The 22333-nt window shown below is 39.0% G+C and overlaps 1 long non-coding RNA gene across 1 annotated transcript in view; it reads right to left on the reverse strand.

The window, feature by feature from the left end:
- Positions 1 to 22333, reverse strand: part of LOC124391198 — a 36190-nt gene that overhangs the window by 8221 nt on the left and 5636 nt on the right. The window contains exons 3-5 of the long non-coding RNA XR_006926918.1: positions 14364 to 14437; positions 10264 to 10354; positions 5346 to 5480 (exon numbers count right to left, since the gene is read on the reverse strand). This is a non-coding gene — a long non-coding RNA (uncharacterized LOC124391198). The remainder of the gene's footprint in view (positions 1 to 5345; positions 5481 to 10263; positions 10355 to 14363; positions 14438 to 22333) is intronic.

Here is a 22333-nt window from a genome sequence, read left to right on the forward strand (position 1 = left end):
ACCCCCTAGGACATCGACATAACCGGGTTCCACTGTAATATGGTTTTCAAAAAAAGATGTGTAGGATCAACAATTGTACTCCATTATATCTGTGGGTACCATGCCAATGACTTTCTCCCCGTCTTCCAGCTTTGTGCTGCTTTTTAGGAAAAGTAAAATAAATAAAAGAAAGTAAAGGTGAAGCCAGTTTGGCAGTCAGCCCTACTCTCCATTGTCACAGAGGTGATTTTTCCCCTCATTAGCATGGGAATCTTTCGAAACGAATTTTCTCTTGTGTGGTCACACAGGAGAGATCAGTAGCACTTAGGGCTTAGGGGGTACGGATCTCAGGGAACCTCAGTAAAAAACCCACAACATCCCCCTACCCCACCGGTAACCATGGCAATCCTGCAGCTGCGAACACGTCCTTATTTGCACAGAAATGAAAGGAAAGAATGCAACAAACGAATCTCAGCCAGAAATCAGCCTCCTCAAAATCCTCGGATTTGTGACGTGTGTAACCTTGAAACACAGGTTTAATGTCAGCGATACAGACTCTGAAGGTGAGAGGCTCTATAAATACATCCGGAGTGGAAGTAAGAGAGATGTCCAAAAACAAGGAAAGAAAATATACAGAAAAAATAAAGAATCAAAACCTCATTAAATAATTAAAGGTGAAAACTTGTAGATTTTGTTAAACAAGTTTAATTTTTTATTAAATAAAGAAAGCAAGAAAGTCAGTCTTACTTTATCTCTCATTTAAAAGTCTTGGTGGGCAACCACACACAGCTGTTTACCAAGACAAGATAAATAAATAATAATAAAAAAATAATAAAAAATATTTATTCAAAATATAGTTATATAATTAATATGGGGTTGAAAGTGCAGTTTAATTTTAAAGTGTAATTTGAGGGTATTTAAATAAAAATTGGAAGAAGGGTTTACATATTACAGCTCTAATATGTAGCTGTATCTGTTCCAAAAGTAATTAGACAATTTCCTTAAAAGCTATTTCATGGGCTGTTCCCTTATTTATCAATCGAGCAGATAAAAGGTCTGGAATAGGTTTTAGGTGTGGCATTTCTGTTTGGAAGCTGTTGCTGTGATTCGCAACATGCGGTCAACTCTTAATGAAAGTGAAACAGACCATCATTAGGATGAAAAAAACAGAAGAAATCCATCAGAGAGAAAGCACAAATGTTAGGAGTGGCCAAATTAACAGTTTGGTACATTCTAAAAAGAGAGAGAGAGAGAGAGAGAGAGAGAGAGAGAGAGAGAGAGAAAGAAAGAAAGAGAGCGAGAAAGAGGAAAAAAAAAAAAAAGAGCCAATTGGTGAGCTCGGGAACTTAAAAAGGCCTGGACTTCCACGGAAGACAACAGTGGCGGATTATCGCAGGATATCCACGGAACATCCACGGAAGTGAAAAACACTCTGCAGGAAGTAGGTGTATCAGTATTTAAGTCTACTATAGAAAAATCACCACAAGGTGCAAACCATTAATCAGCCTCAAAAATAGAAAGGCCAGATTAGATTTTGTCAAAAAACATCTAAAGAAGCCGTCCTAGTACTCTAACAAACTAAGATCAACCTGTACCAATATGATGGGGGGAAAAAAATTATAAAGAAGGCTTGGAACGGCTCATGATCCAAAGAACACCACATCCTCTGTTAAACATGGTGGAAGCAGTGTGATGGCATAAGCATGCATTACTTCCTATGACACTGGGTCACTAGTGTTTCTTGATGAAGTGACAGAAGACAGAAGCAGCTGGATGAATTCTAAAGTGTATAGGGATATACTTCCTGCTCAGATTCAGCCAAATGCTGCAAAGTTGTTTGGACAGCGCTTCACAGAACAGATGGACAAAGACCCAAACATACTGCTAAAGCAACCCAGGAGTTTTTTTAAACAAAGGAGTGAAATATTCTTTAATGGCCAAGTCAGTCACCAGATCTCAACCCAATCGATCATGCATTTTCCTTAAGGCAGACCCACAAACAAGCAACAACTGAAGACATCTGTAGTAAAGGCCTGGCAAAGTATCACAAAGGAAAAAACCCAGCATTTGGTGATGTCCATGGGTACAAGAGTTCAGGCAGTCATTGCCCCTAAAGGATTCTTAACAAAGTGTTGAACATGAACATTTTATTTACGGTAATGTTAATTTGTCCAGTTACTTTTGAATCCCTGAAATGAGGTAACTCTCTAGGATATTTTTGTTCAACCTGAAACCTTTCAAATCCAATGTGGTGGCATGTGTAGCCCAAATCATAAAGATTGGGTCACTGTCCAAATATTTCTGGGCCTAACTGTGTGTATGTGTGTGTATATACACACACATACACGCAGAGTATCTAACAAAAGTGAGTACACTTCTCACATTTTAGCAACCATTTTAGTATAATCTTCTCAGGGGACAATACCATAGAAATTAAAATTTGATAGATTTTAGAGTGGTTAATTTGCAGCTTTTATAGCAGTACAGATTTACTGTCCTCTAAAAACCAAGTCAACATACAGCCATTATTGTATAAATAACTGGCAACAAAAGTGAGTACACACTAAGTGAACCTGTCAAAACGGTGTCCAAAGTGTCAGTATTTTGTGGGAGCACCATTGTTTTGTAGCACTGCCTTAATTCTCCTGGGCATGGAATTCACCAGGGCTGCACAGGTTGTTGCTGGGATCCTCTTCCACTCCTCCATAATGACATTAAAAAGCTGCTGGATGTTAGACACTTGGCGCTTCTCCACCTTTCGCTAGAGGATGCCCCACAGGTGCTCAATAGGGTTCAGGTCTGGAGACATACTTAGCCACTCCATCAGCTTCCTCAGCAAGGCAGTTGTAATCTTGGTGCTGTGTTTGGAGTCGTTTTCTTGTGGGTAACTGACGTTCAGCCCAGTTTCTATAGGGAGGGCATCTTGTTCTGCTTTAGAATGTTACAGATGGAATCCTCAATAAAGAGTTTTCCCTCAATAAAGCACAGCTCTAGACCACAATGCTACCACCACCATGCTTGAATAAAGGCAAGACACAATTTTTATGGTGCTTCTCACCAGGGCGTCGCCACACATGCTGGACACCATCTAAAACAAACACGTTTATCTTGGTCTCATTAGACCGCAGGACACGGTTCCAATAATTCATGTTCTTTGAGGTTGTCTTCAGCAAACTGTTTGCGGGCTTGCTTGTGAGTCAGCTTCTGAAGAGGCTTTCTTCTGAGATGACGGCCGTGCAAACCGACTTGTTGCAGTGTGCGGCGTATGGTTTGAGCACTGACAAGCGGACCTTCTGCTACCTCTAAAGCAATGCTGGCAGCACTCATGAGTCTCTTTTTTGATTCCAGCTTCTGCACCTGGCTCTCAGCAGGAGGACTCAACTTCTTTGATCAACCAATGCAAGGCCTGTTTTAATTCAAACCCATCTTGGAAAATTTAGGTTCTGGATCACGTTGAATCCAGAACCTATCCTGGAAAAACTCAGACATAATGCAGGAAAACTGGGTGGAACTGAGGGGTGGAATGTAAGTGCAGTTCAGGGCACCATACTTCACCTTTTCCACAACAAAGAGCAATTTAGAATTCCCAAGCTACCTACCAGCATGTTTTTAGGTGGTGTAAAGAAACCGGGAAACCTGGAATGAACTGACACAGACAAAGGAACACAAAACTTTATGCAGACATTCTCCTCAGCTGAGGATTGAACCAGGGAACAGCAACATTGCACTGTATTGTCTGTCTAAACCAAAATATAGCACTCTATAAACCAGAAGGACCATACACCCTCCACGGTTTTAGTTCATTTGGACTGAACCCTGGTGTGCTTTCCATCTCAGTATAGTTCTTTAGACAGGTGAAAACACAGCCATTACACTCGAGTGAGAGCAAGGTGGTCTCAGTTTGGCTCCAATCTTTCAATGTCTAGTGCAGTGGGAAAGAGATTCGAACCTGAAATCACCAAAACAGCAGGAAGTGAACCAATCATCCCATGGATTGTGATTTACTTCTGTAGATGTGAGGTACTGAAGAGCTGCACAAGTATTACACTTTAGATGCAGCAATCAAACTTATAGGTTTGAAAGTTCCCTTAGTTGTGGATCCTCATTAGGTAGTACTTTGAGGATGGATTTGAAATATAATTAATATTAACAGTCTGCTACAAAAGCTTAGGAATGCCGTTTGCATGAACTGTTCTAAAACTAAGCACATAACTGAACACACACCCCAACAATAATGGAATTAGGAGTTGGTGACCCTGGGGACCGGTGCAACATCGTTTCGAACCCCAATCAGCTATAATGGAGCGGCGGAGTAGAGTGCAACGAGGATCTGCTGTAAAAAACTTTTTATAAGGATGGTTTGATAGTTTGAGGGGTGTCATTAGATATTAAGACGTAATAATTGTCTCCTCATGCGATTACAACATGGGAGAGTAATTTTGAAGAAACAGCTCGGCATGGCGGTGATGCGCGTTGTGGAACAGAGAGGCAAGGACTTCTTCAAAATGAGCAGATTTGACACTATCATGACGTCCTAACTGGTAATGACGCCAAAATTCCACTTGCGCAGCCCTTTGCGAACCGCTCCGCTGATCCATTATAACTAATGTCAAGGGGTTCGATACGAGCTCGCACTGGTTCTTAACAATGGCCGACGCTCCAGGGTCGCCAACTCCTAGTTCCAAAACTTTCCCTGTGCCACCCTGTATGGACGTACTGTGCCACCCAGATGAGTATGGGTTCCCTTTTAAGTCCGGTTCCTCTCAAGGTTTCGTCCTCATTCCATCTCAGGGAGTTTTTCCTTTCCACAGCTTTTCAACCATGGCTCGCTCAAGGAACAAACTTTTCTATTTATCTTTGTATCTCTGTTTTGGGACAATGTACATTGTTAAAAGCAAATAAATAAAAATGAACTGAACAGTAAATTGTGATCATTTAAATTACTTTATTCATCCTCTACTTGGGTTTGTTTGTGCTCAGTAATAATTATCAGAAGTTGAACTCAGTAGATGTTTCTTGTCCTAATACAATTCCAACCTTCGGATTTCGAGTCGCCAATTATTATTATTACTACCACCACTTCATGACTGAGGTCTTAACGTCATTTAGAATTCCTATTTCTGATTCAACAAGACTGTTAATTAAATTAGCGTTCTAGCCCGGCATCTATAAACTGATACTCACATTAATTTGAGCAATAACACCTGCGGTTTCTACACAGAATCTTTTTTTATCCTACATTAAGTGAGAGTGTATATTTATCCTCAGAGTTCAGGTTATTGTCTCCTCATAGGTTCCGGCTCCATTTTAACCCTGACCAGGATAAAGCGCTTACAGAAGACTGCAGTTTAATTAAAACACCATACCGAATTTTCAGTGAATCCCTCTTGGACGAGGATGTTCCGAGCGCAGTTGTTGATGTGTTTGAAGCGGTCAGGGCCGAGCAGGATACCGCCGTACCACCGAGACACCACCACTAGCACGTTCCTCACGTCAAGAATCTACAAAAAATAAATGAAACATATCTACAAACTGTGTCTCTTATAAAATCATTGTTACAGGCCAATAAGTAAAATAAACTGCTTCTCAAATGCTTCTTTTTTTGTATTTTTATTCTAGCTTTTTAATAGTTTGTGATGTATGGTGATGTATGGTCAACATTCCAATTTATCCCAATGGTGTTCAAGCAGGGTTGAGGTCACAGCTCAATCACAGGAGATTGTCCACTCCAACCCCTGTCTACCATATCTTCATTTACGGCTTTTTCCTTAGATGCCGTTATCCAGCGCGATTTCCGGTTATTTTATTTCTATATCTGAGCATTTATGGGGTTAGGGGCCTTGCTCAGGGGCCCAGGAATGGCAGCTTGGTGTGGCTGGAATACCACATCCCTATGGTGCTCTGTATTCCAGCACTGTCATGATGGAACAAGTTTCTCCTAGTTCAAGTGAATGGAAAATATCCAAAGACAAAACTGTGTGCCAGCTTTTGGAAGAACCACATACCGCTAGATGTGTCAGGTGCACCAATAATTTTGTCTCTAGCTTGTAATTTAGTGTTTGTGTTTATTTACCTCATTTGTATTTCATTGTTACTGTTGTCGCATTCGTCAAATCACAACAACCGGAGTGATTCATTTCAAAGCGAAAAGACAATTTGTTTGCACAGAACACCATCGTTTCCATTGTTTTCGTTTTGTTGGGGGTTTTTTTTGCAGGCAATCAAAGAGTCATAGATAATCTGTAATACCTACGCAATGCATCACGTTGCGGTAAACAAGTTCGATAATTTATAATCCTCGCTAAAGATGTAAGAGGAATGTTGAATCAAACTGAATTTTTTTTTCTGAGAGAAAAACACACATGATCCCCCTAAGATTTAACAGATCTAATGCTTCATTGTGACAAATGCTAACTGTCACTGGCCTGCTGCCACTCACATTTTGAACGCTTCCTCGGGGGCCTGCGTGGCAAAATGCTCGAGGGTTAGAGTTTATGCATGCGCCACCTACGTAGTCTAATCCTCTATGTCTATGTGTAGATTCACATCTATTTCCATAAATAAAGTGTGTGAGATTCATTTCAAAAAGGACGACAACAAAGTGTGAGAGAGAGTTCAGGTGGGAAGTATGTTGCTCTAATGTGCTGAAGGATTTGCTGTGATGTACATCACAGATAGCAGTGTACTAATCCAGGACAGGAATGTGCTCCTGCTAATGAACTGGAGTGCATTTACATACGAGCGTGATGCACCCTGGAAACATTCCCAGGCTGCCCACGGGTTTTAGTGTGGTTGAGCTACCACAAGTCGACGTGATTGAAAGTGAAATTGGGTTTTGATTAAAATGGTACATCGATTTCACACGCTCTCTTGCAGGTCGTGGATGAGTACACAGAGAGGGCGAGCGAGATAAGAGAGGAGTTTATGGATGAGTGATGCACCCATGTGCAAAGTGTGAAGACAGTTCACAGAGAGAGAGGGATAGAGATTCATTCGCTGCCTTCAACAAGTCTCTAAAGGTCAAGACACTTTATTCTGCAAACTGGATTGGAAATAGAGCTTGACCTGGCTCATTGCTATTTCATTCAATCCCAAAGCCAGGTTTAGAAGATTGATTCAACACTGGCCCACTAGAAATAACCAAATGATTTCCTGTTAAATCCCATTTACTCAGACGGAAATTGATGGCTTTATAAATTCGGCCATATTTCCACTTTGTTTCGCAAAAGAGCTTTTACTATTACAGAAGCCAACAGGTGAAATGTTATTACAGTGTGACGTAATGCTGAAGCCTTTCAGAATGAACTACATTTCCAAAAGTTTGCGGACACCTGTTCATAGGTATGTTTTTTGAGTATCACATTTAGTCCCAATTTCCAAAACTTTTTTTCTGGTTCCCTGGTGGTCTAGTGGTTAGGATGCGGCGCTCTCACTGCCGCGGCCCACGTTCGATTCCCGGTCAGGGAACCGAACCCATCCATTAGGGTTGCACAAGCCAGTGAACTCTTAGTGCCGGTCCCAAGCCCGGATAAATGGGGAGGGTTGCGTTAGGAAGGGCATCCAGCGTAAAAACGTGCCAAATCAAACATGCGGATCACGAATACGGATGATCTGCTGTGGCGACCCCTAAATGTGAGAAGCCTCCACTTTTTTGTTTGTGTTTGTGGAGATTTTTGCTTATTCAGCCACAAAAATGCAAAGTCAGTAAAGTCAGGAAGTCAGTAAAGTCAGATTCATCATGTTCAATAGGGTTGAGGTCAAAGCTCTATAGCAGGCATCTCAAGTTCCTCCACTTCAACTCGTGTAAGCCATATCTTCATTGAGCTTGTTTTGTGCACAGGGGCATTGCCATGATGGAACAGGTCTGGGTTTCAAAGTCCAAATGAACGGAAAATTTTATTATACCGCATCCAATGTAGTAAAATACAATTGCGTGCCTCCAAGTTTGTAGTAACAGTTTGTCCATATAGTGTATGTTTTGCAATCTGTAAACCGGGAAATCCAAAATCTCACCCACGCCAAGCTGCCATTTCTGAGACCCTGAGAAAGGTTCTTAACCCCATAGCTGCTCAATTGTATGAATGAGCTGAAATTTACTATGCTCTGGATAAGCCATAAACGTAAGTGTAATTACAGTGTGATTTGAGCTAAGAGTCATTTCTACACGTTTAACAAATATATCTGTGAAAACGGTGATATCCTGAGCTGTCGTTCTGCCTTTACATACATAAATCTCAACAATTAGGTTTCCATAACATAATAGCATTTCCCAGTTGCCTAGTAATCATGAGTATCATGTTCAACTTCCTATGGCGAAATACAAAAGCAAATTCCTGTTGAACACAGCAGGATAATATTATGGACAAAAATTTTGTGGACACCATAAAGATTGCCGTGTGAATTTGAACATCTCATTCCACATTTAGTCTCCATTTACTGTCATAATATCCTCCAAACTTCTGGGAAGATTTTTCACTAGATTTTCTTTTTTTGTAGGTGAGTTGAGGTCCAAATCATGTTGAGGTCCAAATCATGTTGAGGTCAGAGTTTCTATAGTAGAAGATCTATTCCAACCCATGTGAGGCATATCTTCGTGTAGCTGGTTTTGTGGAAAGAGGAATTGTCATGCTGGAACAAGTTTGGGTGTCCTAGTTCTAGTGAAGAACCACATACGGCTGGAAAAGTCAGATGTCCCAATACCTTTGTCAATATAAGTGTATAGTGAGATTCAACACATGAAACACCATCATCCCAGCTATGTAAAGTAGGGCATGCAAGTAGGCAGCATTAGTAGGCGGTAGTTGTACACTGGATATGAAGCCTATTCTGATTTGGGGACAGTCAGGACAGCTAGTCCTCATACTGAATTCTTTAAAGCAGTCCTTCAATTCAAATAAGACTTTCATAAAAGATTTGGAAAAATATCGTGGACAGAACTGTCACTCCTACCGAGAAACCATTCCCCAATAACGTATTCTTTTTATTTTGAATTTTTTTTTTTTTTTTTTTTTACCAGACTACATAGTGTGCCCGCCTGAAAGAGGCAATTTTGTAGCACAGCGTGTCAGCGCAGTAAAAGATGGCAGACATTTACAAGATGTTTAAGTAATTATCACAATATGAAAATTCACCTGAGATGAAAAGATGTATAAATAAAAGCACCGCACCAAATGAATAATTCATCACCAGATTTTTGGTATTTATGTATACTTTTTTTCCCCTTCTTTTTCTTAGAACTACTAAGCAATGCAATTAAATAAACACAGGCTTTCTGAATAAAAGATATTCCTAGTCCGTCCTACCGAATTAATAGGAAACTGGACTTGCAATTCTGCTTTTGCAGTGATCGTTAAGAAAACAATAGTTTTACGATCTTATATAGTAACGCCATCATTAGAAGTTATTAGTTTTCCAGCATTGTATTTATTCACTATATATCAAAGCATAGCTCTTTTTTTTTTTTTTAAGTAAGACAGAAAAACTGTCAATGTAACCAAGATATTTAACATCTACAACAGCTTTTGCACATTTTTCACTGCCAGAGCCTTTTTACTTATTTGCTGTACATATATTTGCATATTTACATTACTTGCTGTACATATAATTGCATATATATCTGCACTTGCCAGTTTGCACTATTGCTACTATTTGCACTTCTGGTGGATGCAAAACTGTATTTAATTGCTGTGTATCTGTAATACGCAATGACAAAGATCGATCGATCTATCTATCTATCTATCTATCTATCTATCTATCTATCTATCTATCTATCTATCTATCTATCTATCTATCTATCAATTAACTCGGAACATTATTGAATGTTGATAATGTGGACAGTCTTTACTGCCCCTAACCACTCACCTTACATGTATAAATAAACTCACTGTACCATATGAAAATGAATTGAATTTTTTGGTATTTATATATACGCTTTTTTTTTTTTTTTACTACTAGGCAATAAATTCAAATTAACAAATAAACCATATGCACCAAACACCAGTGACTAAAGTAAATTCAGTGTTTGGCACCATGGAGTCACCCGTTGTTTTGTTGTCCTGCCCTTGGAAATCTATACCATCGTACAACAACCTTAATATAACACATTTCTCTCCAATCCTCTGATCCTGCTGAAAATGCTGGAGGTGTGTTGTATTGGACTTGCAATGAAACCTTCTAGGACTGACGACTCCTAGTCCAATAAATCCATGTGCACACAGATAGGATGTTAATTTGGCTGTCTCAACATTCACCAGGATATAGCATTTACTCCACACACACACAGACCTGCAGTAGATGAAGCAGTCTCCCACCAGCAGCAGTCTCACCGTCGTCCTCACAATCCTGGAGGAATGTCTTTTTGTCTTCGCAGAATATCCTATTGGAGTGTAGAGTGGAGGAAAAGAAAAGCAATCAGGGAGCTGTCGAAGAAGTTCTACTTATGCTACATTCGCTGTCATATAATGATTTAAAAGACCGGCCAGTATTGATCAGCGCTGGTCACTACAGTATTAAACTGGACTGGAGTTTAAGGTCAAATAATGATTCTCTTTTACAGTCTCTCGGGTTAGAAATCCAACTAGGAGGTTGGAAAATGGGCGATTTAGAGAGTAAAGAGTTCCACGATTCTTTGACATTTTTTTATATTTTCTATAAAATTTTGTTTCATCTTGTAGGAGAAAAAAACGTGTAGTTGTGCCATTATAAAAAATATTAACAATTCAGTGATATGAAGAACTAAGCAACTGTTTACATTCCGACCTTGAATATTTTCCAATACAGGTAGTCCCCGAGTTACGATGGAGAAGCGTTACAATGACACCAACGCATCTAGAAAATATTGTGACATGGCCTAGCCCAGGGGTCACCAACATGGTGCCCGCAAGGACCACATGGGCCTTTTCTAAAAAAAATAGCTGTTTCCTACTTTGTTAAATAATTGTTGATAATTATTATGAGAAATCATTAACATGATCAGTGTCTTCACATAGATGAATATCATTAATTATTAATAATAACAACATATAATAAAAGGTCAATTAAGCAAATTTGTTATTTCAGATCAAACTGAAAACTGTGTGTATCAAACTGGTAGCCCTTCACATTAATCAGTACCCAAGAAGTAGCTCTCAGTTTCTAAAAAGGTTGGTGACCCTTGGCCTAGCCTCTCCAGGAGTCTTAAAGAATGGTGATTAGCATGGGGAAGTATGCTGTTATTTAAGACTTTAACAAACTACAGTACTTAATTAAGCAAAAGAGCAATTTACAGTACCATAATGTTTAAAATTTATATATATATATATATATATATATATATATATATATATATATATATATATATATATATATATATATATATATAATATATATATAGAGAGAGATATATAAAGATATATATATAGATGTATATAGAGTTCGGGAAATTCCCGGGTTCCTCAACATACAGCAATTATCGCCAAAATAGCTGGCAACAAAAGTGATTACACCCAAAGTGATAACCATGCATGTCGTGTAACCATGCAAAGCCACATGTCCTATTCATCATGTTTGTTTTTGACTGCTTGATAGGTCCATACAAATTTGTGTATCTTGTATTAAAGCAGTTCACATTTGGTGCTTCAAGTGCAATTCTCTCATACTGATCACTGGATGTTCAACATGGCACCTCATGGCAAAGACACTGAGGATTTCAGAATTAGAATTGTTGCTCTTCACAAATATGCTACAGTACAGTGGCCAGGGTCGTACAGAGGTTTTTCAAAATGTGTTCAATTCGGAACAGACCTTGCAAGGGTCCAAGCTGGCTCACAAGATCGCCCGCAAACACTATGCTAAAGACAACCTGTCTAAGAGCATGAATTACTGGAATCATGTCCTGTAGTTTGATGAGATTAAATAAACTTGTTTGGCTCAGATGGTGGCCAGCATGTGTGGTGGCGCTCTGGTGAGGAGTTCGAGAGAATTGAGTATTGCCTCAAGCATGGTGGTGGTAGCATCATGGTCTGGGGCTGCATGAGTGCTGCTGGTACTGGGGAGCTGTGGTTGATTGAGGGAAACATCGATTTCAACATGTACTGTGACATTCTGAAGCAGAACATGATGCCCTTCCTTCATAAACTGGGCCAAACTTAAGTTACCCACATGAAAACGATCCCAAAAACACCACCAAGATGGAAACTGCCTGTGGGGCATCTTCCAGCAAAAGGTGGAGAAGAGATGTGTGTCCACATACATCATGTACATGCTATTTATATATTAATATTCAAATATATGTACAGCAATGAGTACATCCTCACACACCCCATCTTCTTAAGGGACAATACTATAATACAGTTGTAACAACTGAATTGATTTTGGATCATTCAAATGAGTAAGTGTTCAAAGGTGGATAGTCGGGGGTTATGAAAACTTGTACAACATATACAGACAGAAGTTTGTGACCACCTGACCATAAGCTTCGTATATGATTTAGGAACATCCCATTCCTCATTTACTTCCCATTTGCTATTATAATAACCCCCACTCTTCTGGGAAGACGTTTCACTAGATTTTGGAGTCTGGTTGTGGAGATTTGTGCTTGTTTTGCCACAAGAGCGTTAGTAAAGTCAGGTACTGATGTATCTGATGTGAGGAGACCCAGGGTGCAGTCAGCTTTCCAATTCATTCCAAAGGTGTACAATAGGGTTTAGGTCCACTCAAGATCTTCCACTCTAACCCATGTAAAGCATATCTTTATGGAGCTGGCTTTGTGTACAGGAGCACTGTCATGCTGGAACAGGTTGGGTCGTCTAGCTCAAGTGAAAGGAACATTTTATGCTACCACATTCAGAGACATCCCAAACAATTCTGCGAGTCTGACTATGTGTGGAGTCCGAAATTCAGGAGCAATATGTACACGTGCAGTATATATTATTTTCATTATTTACAACTCAGGGGTCACCAACATGGTGCCCGCGGGTCACCCGCAAAGACCACGAGTCACCCGTTTTTGAATCTGTCACGGCTAAACCAAGATTCGGAAACTGGAGTATGGTTAAACACCTTGTCTTTATTTAGAATGAACATATGCAAGGCAGAGGCTTGAGCAGAAGTACAGACCGGAGAGCGGGTAGAATCCGTAATGTGGGTAGTCCAGGGATGATCGCCAATGTGACCTGTTAAAGGCTCCGAAGCGGAGCCAGGGGCATGGAAGTACGGGGAATACTAGTGGTAGGGAGTCCAAGTAGATCTCTCATGGCAACGAGTAGATCCGAGGGACCTTATAAAGGGGAAAGGTAATGGGGAACAGGTGTAGGTGATTAGAGCAGGGAGAGGCTGAGTGAGTGTTAGAGCCTTAGAGGGAGGCATGGCTGGATGTTCCTGACAAAATCACAAGTAGTGTAAATTGAAAAAAGACAATATTAAAATATAGATGACTAGATATAGATGAATATCATAAATTATTAATAACATAATTAAAGATTAATTGAGAATTTTTTAATTTCAGAAGTGTGTATCAAACTGGTAGCCCTTCACATTAATCATATTCTTGAATCTAGAAGTCTGTCAGCAAGACACTGGTTACTTTGCTTCAAAATTTTTTGTTTGTTTTTTGATCCTGAAGCTTGTAAGTGATAGGTAATGCAGTACATAATGCTAGCATCAAGGCTATACAGCTAGCTCTGCAAACCAAGGTGGTGGATTTCTTCCCTTGGATTTCCCAATTGTAGTGTCAATCCTTTTTTCTTTTCCCAAAAGGACAGCGGTTTGTCTTCATCTGCTATACAGGACAATATGATCTTAACATTACAAACATTCGCAGTGTCTAGAGGTAAATCTCCTCCAGATGACGAGCTTCTTCTCATCTACACTATATCAATACACTTACACACTGCCCCCAGGAGATATTCACACTCTCACACAAGAATATTCTGTCTTTGATAAAGACATAATTATTCCTATGCATGCATCAGTAACAATACCAGTGTCAAGTGTATGTAAATATGTACTAGCATACCTTAACATAAGGTGTTGCGCTAATGACTAGATGCCAAAAAAATGAGCTTGATATTTCAGGTATTGACAATCAGATTGAAGCAGATTTCCAACTGTGCTCTAGGAAAATATCAAACGGAGGATCTACAGCATCTTCCGACATTGAAAGTAATAAAAGTTCAAACTGGGGCTGTTTAAACAGTGTCTTTCACAGAAAGTACGAGAACAGCTGATCTGAATAAACAAACTGGGGAACTTGAAGCAGTCCCACTGATTGGTGTTTGTAAAATCCAGCCGAGTTTGAATATATAAAAAAATAAAAAAATAAATAAAAAGACAGAAAATGTGAGAACACACACACTTTGCACACCTACACAATCTCGCCTCCACGATTTATCCAGGAAAACACATACCTGTATGCGTATATGTTGTGGGTGGCACTTGCAATTTTCTTGTTTTCATACAGTTTGTCTAGCACCCTCTGAACCTGCAACAAACCCATCAGAAAAACATGTCCAAGAAATCAGAGGTATTTCTCAAATGTGTCAGCGTTATGCATAGAAACCGAATGCAGGTTTAAAGCTAATGTTCCATGTGCTTGTGAATTAAACACTTTGGAATAATCTCGAACAGCATCTTTTTGGCAATGACATCGTACAGGCACACACACGTCTTACTTACTATCCGTACTATTCTCGTGCATAGCTTCCGCTTGATTATTATTGATGCAACTAATTAATGTTCTTGCACACCTCAACTCAACCCTGAACTTAACCTCAGTAACACACAGGAAACCTTTCGACTCGGTTAGTTTTTCAGATTGATTATATAAAGCGATTTTCCTCGTGGGGATCAGGAATGTGCTCACACGGCCAAAACGGTCACATATTCCACATATAAAATTCGTGTCTGTCCGCAAAAAACCCAAACAGTTTAAAACCAGTACTACACCCTGTGCAGAACACAACACAACATAAAATACCACCAAATAACAATAACACAACGTAATTCTTTTAAGCGCAACAATATTGGGGGGAAAAAACATTTTATGCACTGTATTTTTCCACAGGTACACTCTTTAAAATGTTAATTAGAACAACAGAACATTAAATACAACACAATGCAACACGAAAACATCGCAGAATATAATAACATGACAAACAAACCGTAACACAAAGCAATGCAACAACATAAAATGAAAGTAATAAAACTTGTTTCAACACAACAAATTACTTTTAAGCGCATCAACAATATTAAGACCAAAAACCCAGAACACTAATAGATGTCCTTGTATTTTGTATTTGTAGGTGCACGCTTCAAACTTTTAATTAGAACATAACACGACATAAAAATACATCATAGAAAATAAAATCTAACAGCTTAAAATAACATAACATAAATCCTAACAATAAAACAACTAACACAACATAAAATAGCACAACACAGCAAAGTAATATAACAAAACAAAAACTAATACAATATAAAATAACATTTAATTACATCAACATAAAACAATACTTCCAATATCAGGAACAAAAACCCACAAATACAAAAAAAACCCTAAGTCCTTGTGTTTTTCCACAAGTGCACTCTGCAAACTGTTCATTAGGACAGGGACGTCTAGCCATGCACCTCAATATGTTCCACCCTGCTGAGTTTAATTCAAGCTCCATGCAAGGTGTAGTTGTTCTGATAGAATGTCTCACACATTGCATCAATGCTAGGGTATTAAACAGGTCAGTGTCAATATAGGGTTTAAAAAAAAAAAAACAGTTCACCAACTAAATAAATGTGAAGGAATATTATTAAAAAGTTAGGTTTCATATCAAAATTTTATGAACAAAAGTTGTAATGAAATAGTTCAGAGTGAACCACGTCCTATTATATATAGAAAAAAAAGCTGTTTATTTAATATAATGCCCTAAACCACCATCTTACGCCAGTCTGACCTACAGCCATCAAGAACCCAAAACTCAACCTTAAGAGCCGAGGATTGAAAGTAAATGTTGCATTATCAAACTGGAGATTAAAATTAAAGCCACCTCATTTATAATGTCATTATACTTAGAAATCAACCAACCAATCAATTTCAAATAAATGTACATTACTGTAATTTCCGGACTATAAAGCGCACCCATATATAAGCGAATTTTACAAATATTTTTATTATGAACATAAATAAGCTGCACCTGTCTATAAGCCACATAGTGTCTACACTATTGAACTTTACACATCATTTAACGAAAGACGCGTTACACACGGTGCAACGGGTGAAATATGTTGCGCTTCCTTTAGGAGCATAGCGGTATTTTGGGAATAGCATGCCACTGCATTCTTCTGCTATTACTGCATGTGTTCAAGACGAGGAAAATGTCATTATTTTGAAGTTTCTTTGAATAACCCGTAACGCTAAGAAAAATAAAAAGCATGAGTTTTGGAAACATGTCTGTGCTTATATGATTTCTGTTGCAACTGGAGTTAGCGAGCTCTCCCTTAACCCAGACTCAACGCGTTACAACGGCTTGTATCTAAACAGTAGCCGACCAAGTAAGTCATTGTTCACTGTCTTCCTCCTTCCTTTCACAACTATTTCTCTCTGGAGTTTATCTTTTGGCATCGTCATGCGTTTAAAAAAAAAAACGTTTTTCGGAAATTTCATTGGTCTAATGTTATGGGGTTCAGTTTTTTGGCTTGAAGTTTGTGAAATCAGGAAACACCCAGGAAAAATCCATAAATTTGCAGCTTCGTTGTTTAAGCCGGGGGGTTCAAAACGTAGGAAAAAGTAGCGGCTTATAGTCCGAAAAATACGGTACTCATAATCACACACTCTGGTACTTTGTATTGTATTGATATCAGATGAGTTCCCCTTTTAAGTCTGGTTCCTCTCAAGGTTTCGTCCTCACATCATCTAAGGGAGTTTTTTACAATATTCATTTTAAGGTCTATATTAAGTGAAATGAAACGTGTGGCAGCACGAAACCGAATTTGTAACAGCAGTGAAAACCAGATGAGAGAAAACTCAATACTACAGTAATAATTGTAAAAGTTATTGCAAAATAATGTGCTTAACCCCCTGAAGTGAAAAAAAAGGAAAAATACCGCTAAAGACTTTATTCCGACTGTGACTGTGAAACATAACACACTTTTTACAGAGCTGATTCAAAATTGATACAATGGAATATAGCTATTCACAATGTAACTTTGAAGCATGGCATTAAATGTGTAATAAAAGATTTAGCAAGGTTTTAGATGTCTTTAGGCAGAATATCCAAATCACAGCCAGCCGGGTACTTCAGATCGCAACAACCACTGAGCGCTAACAATATGACCACCAAAAACTAAAATTCCCAAACCTGCATATCCAAGCTACTAATTAAGGAACATAAAAAAATAAAAAAAAAAAAAGACCACCACCACACTTGAACATAATACAACATAACATAAAATAGCAAAATGCAACACAACCCAATAAGACATCAAAAAAAAAAAAAATAAACCCAACACAATATAAAGTACCAACAACACAAATAACACACACACAAAAAACAAAGTAGCACATCATAACATAAAAAGCTATATAGATATTCAACAATTTCGAAGCATATCATTAACTGTGTGAGAAAATGTTTACCAAGGTTTTAGACGTCTTAAGGTATAGAATCTGTCAGATCACAGCCAGTTGGGTACCTTAGATCGTTGCGTTCTCCCAAAACAGCCACCAAAAAAACTCCAGCTCCCAAACCACACACATTCACACTCTGCATATGCATGCTACTGATTGAGCACAGGTGTGCTCAATTACATGTTTACACACACACACACACACACACAAACTCTCATTCAACCAGTCATCTCGACCCACATCACTGACTTCCCAAACTATAAAGGTCATGATTGACTTGTCTTCAAAACATCCTACATGCGCTGTCCCTGTAAAACTTGTTTCTAATCCTGTCCATCGTCGTTACTCCCAAAAAAATCTCAGCATCTTCAGCTCTGCTACCTCCAGCTCCACCTCCTGTTTTTTACTCAATGCCACTGTATCTAATCCATACAACCACCACAGTCCTATAAACTTTCCCTTTCACTCTTGCAGATACTCTACTATCACAAATCACTCCTGCTATCACTCTTCTCCACCCACTCCACCCTGCCTGCACTCTTTTCTTCACTTCTCCAACACACTCTCCATTACTTTGCACTGTTGACCCAAGGTACCTGAACTCCTCCACCTTCACCACCTTCTTCTTCCTGCAACCGCACCACTCCACTGCCCTCCCTCTCATTCACACACGTACTCTGTCTTACACCTACTGATTTTCATTTCCCTTCTCTCCAGCGTGTACCTCCACCTCTCCATGCTCTTCTCAACCTGCTCCATACTCTCACCACAAATAACAATATCTTCCACAAACATCATAGTCCACAGAGACTCCTGTCTGACCTTGTCAGTCAACCTCTTCATCACCACTGCAAACAGGAAAGAGCTCAGAGCCGATTGAACCAGTCTGTCGTTCCTACTGCACCTTTTCTCTCAGCCTGGCTTCCACTACTCTTTCCCATAACTTCATGCTGTAACTGATCAACTTTATTCCCCTGTAGTTACTGCAGGTCTGCACATCTCCCTTATTCTTAAAAAATGTTACCAGCAAACTCCTTCTCCATTTTTCATGCATCCTCTCTCAAAATCTTGTTGAACAATCTGGTTGAAAACTTCACTGCCATCTCTCCTAAACATCTCCACGCTTCTACTGGTATGTCATCTGGTCCAACCGACTTTTCACTCTTCATCCTCTTAATTCCTGCTCTCACTTCCTCCTTACTAATCCTATCCACTTCCTGCTTCACCATCTCCACACATCCAACCTTCTCTCTGTCTCATTTTCCTCATTTATCAGCTGCTCAAAATACTCCCTACATCTTCTCAACACACTCGGTGTCAGTAAAGTCACCTAAATGTAAAACATGAAGTCACTGCATGGGCAAAGCTGTATGCAATTGTGTTGTCGTGTCCAATTTAAAAGAAATGTTTTCTGTGGCAATGATCAACTTTAATGATTTTGCATTCTGTGGAGTAAAAACCCTGGGAGGTCACAGTGTTGCGGATGCTGTGATGTGACAGTTCAGACAGTATGACATGTGGTCACTGAATGTTTTTCCTGAGAGACTGTGTGGTGAGGCATGACCAGACGGTGTGGAAGTTGGTATCTGGTGTGGTTTTTGTGCAGTGCATACAGATTATTATTTCTAATAAGTTATAAAAGTTATATGGAATTATATGTAAACTATATTTTCCTTTATATTTCTGAGGTAAAATTCTTGCACAGGTACTCAAGAGTGGAGGTGGAAATTAAAATTAATAATCGAGTTTCATGCTTCTATTGAATTCCATTAAGTGTTACCTAGTTTTTTTTTCTATAAACATTACTTTTAATAACTTCCATTTAGTAGAAAGTACTTCATATAGTGCTTATAAGTTGCTGGTGCAGGAATGACATTCTGCATTATGAAATTAGCACATTTAATGAAGAGTATTTAAGTTTATGGGTGCAGGGACACAGAAACGCTGATTATAGTGGAGTGTCGCAGCATATTTAAGACATGCGCTTACCCATTTTCGCAGCAGGTATCAAGAAGTTTTGCCAAATGTCTAATGTGATCGCGGATTAACACTGTGTTCAAAGAAACTGGACTGAAGCCATAATTCTGTGTGAAACCAAGCTGCGGATAGATTACACTTGATAGACATAAAGCAAAATGAAAATGTACTACATTACATGCACATTATCAACTTGTGCTGTTAATATCATGAACAGCAGCTACGCTAATTTCTCTCCACTGCTTCTCTTTCTCTCCCCATCCCGAGGCATCCTGAGGTTTGGCCAGCTCCAGTCACGTCCCACCTCATGAAGATTATTAACCTTTAAAGAAATAGATGCGGAACTCGCGAACTTCCCGTACCACCCAGAGACGTACCAGTGCCAGCTGGATCCCACTTCATGTGTGGAGTTTGGACATTGAACCTCCTGGAGTGTTTAAAAGCTCTGGCATGGAGAAGCTGGTGTTGGATCTGTGACGATCGCAAATGTTGAGCTATTTTACGAGTTGCTCAGTAGCTCCTAGTTTTATTACCATAATGACTGTATATGAATGTAGAAAGAACATTACTTATGATCTTACACTCCAGTGCTCATGTTAGTTCTCACTCTCCAGTGTTTTGTATTGTTGAAAGATTTATGATCACACTCTTGATGTCACCCAAATGAGGATGGGTTCCCCTTTTGAGTCTGGATCTCTCAAGGTTTCTTCCTCATAACATCTAAGGGAGTTTTTCCTTGCCACAGTCGCCACGGCTGCTCATCAGGGATAAATGCACACCATTTACCTTGACTGTTGATTTCTGTAAAGCTGCTTTGAGACAATGTCTGTTGTGAAAAGCGCTAGATATAAACTTGACTTGACATTACTATACATGTTTTACATATATAGTATGGAATTAACATACAAACATGAGTAGAAATGTGTGCTACTTAATTAGTCCCCCCCCCCAACTTACTCATATTGTTATTTAGATAAAAGACTTTTACTTCAAGCATAGTGTGTTCTATCAAATATACAGTATAACATTCACAACACAAATACTTAAAGTCAACAGGCAAACATTCCCATCTCTACTCCAAAAGGGTTTTCAAATACTCAAGATATTACATATCTACAAACACTAACAACGTCTCCAGAGGAAAAGAAAAGAAAAGAAAAAAATGCCAGCGGGTGAAGACCGAGTGCTCGCTCAGTCTTAGCGGAGATAATTCGATGTTATTTTGTTGTAATAAAAAAAGATAGAGAATTTTTAAAAATGCAATTTCCACCATTATGACACAAAGCGAAATATTCTAATCTGACTCGCAACCAGATGCAGCTTAAAACTGGAGAGAGAGGGGAAAAAAACTGTCCGTACTGCGGAGTGTATTCACAAGAAAAGCTATTGATTGCTCTATTGTTTCCAATGAAACAGTCTTAAGTTTTTGTTAGTACACTTTGTTTTTTATATTTATGCAATTTGAATGCTAGAGTACATAATACACACAAAAATAAATGGGGCACAGTTTATCAACTCCCTGGTTGCAGTGTTTTAAATTAGTTTTTGGGAAACTGTATAAATATTGTGGACAAACAAAAATGGTGTCTTGCACACATCATTAGCTAACTAAATTTGAGCAACTCTTAAGAGCCAGAATGTACATATCATTTGAACACTGCAATAATTCCTCATACTGTAGGGCTTATATTCAGTTGATAGATGCATTTACTTGTCACATGTACATTACAGCACAGTGAAATTCTTTCTCCATTTATCCCAGCCATGTTAGGAAACTGTCAGAGCACAGGATCGGACATGTTACCCTTGGAGCACAGATAGTTAGGAACCTTGTTTAAGGGCCACAATAGTGGCAGCTTGGCAATACTGGGGCTTACTGACTGGTCAGTAACCCAAAGCCTTCACCACTGAGCTACCAAACAAATACAGTTATTATATCAGACCCTAAATCTGGCCCCTATAAACAGACCTATATGATGGGCGCAGCTGATAAAATGCCAACTCAATCAATGCTCAAGCTAAACAGAGTCTGAGCAAAACGTGCCATCCAGATGGTAAAAGCTTGGGGGAAAACACTTTGGCATGAGGCGGCAGCTCCTGAAGTCTCTAAACTCCAACAGAAGTGTGTGTGCATAGTGAGACAGGGCTCATTAGGCGTTGTCGCCTACACTGTGGCAAAGACAAGGATCAGACAAAGTGATGTCCAGAGACAGCCTGGCAAAAAGAAAAACTAAAGCAAATAAATAAATAACACAAAACACAAACACTAATAACTGTCTGCATCCCCAACATTCACATCCCCAGAGTCTTGTCTGTACAATGAACCAGCATGTGAGCTGAATACCAATTACACATCTATTCCTTGCAGTGGAACATGAAGCCTCCAACACCAAAAAAGGCATACCCACAAGAAGAAGAAGCTCTGGTGCAATTATTTACTAGAGGATTTGTAATTTATGATGAATATCTAAAGAGTCTCATTATGACAGTGAGATGCTCAGTTCCATGATAGGATGACGGACTAGCTAGCAATGGGGTTAAACAAGTAAGCATTAAAAACTATTAACTAGAATTCAGCTGCATGTGCCATTGGTGGATAAAATAGGATTTTAAAATATATTGATTGGTGCGACCAATTTATCAAAAGTAAAGCTAATTTGAGTGCAAAAGTGATGAGAAATATGAGAAAATAGCATTGATGAGGAGCACAGAAAGTGAAGAGTAAAACAAAAAGTAAAAATAAAGATGTCTGAAATTTTTACATGATAAACAAAAGCCCAAAAT

Source organism: Silurus meridionalis, chromosome 9 (assembly GCF_014805685.1).
Source record: "Silurus meridionalis isolate SWU-2019-XX chromosome 9, ASM1480568v1, whole genome shotgun sequence".
In the NCBI taxonomy this organism is placed as follows: Eukaryota; Metazoa; Chordata; class Actinopteri; order Siluriformes; family Siluridae; genus Silurus; species Silurus meridionalis.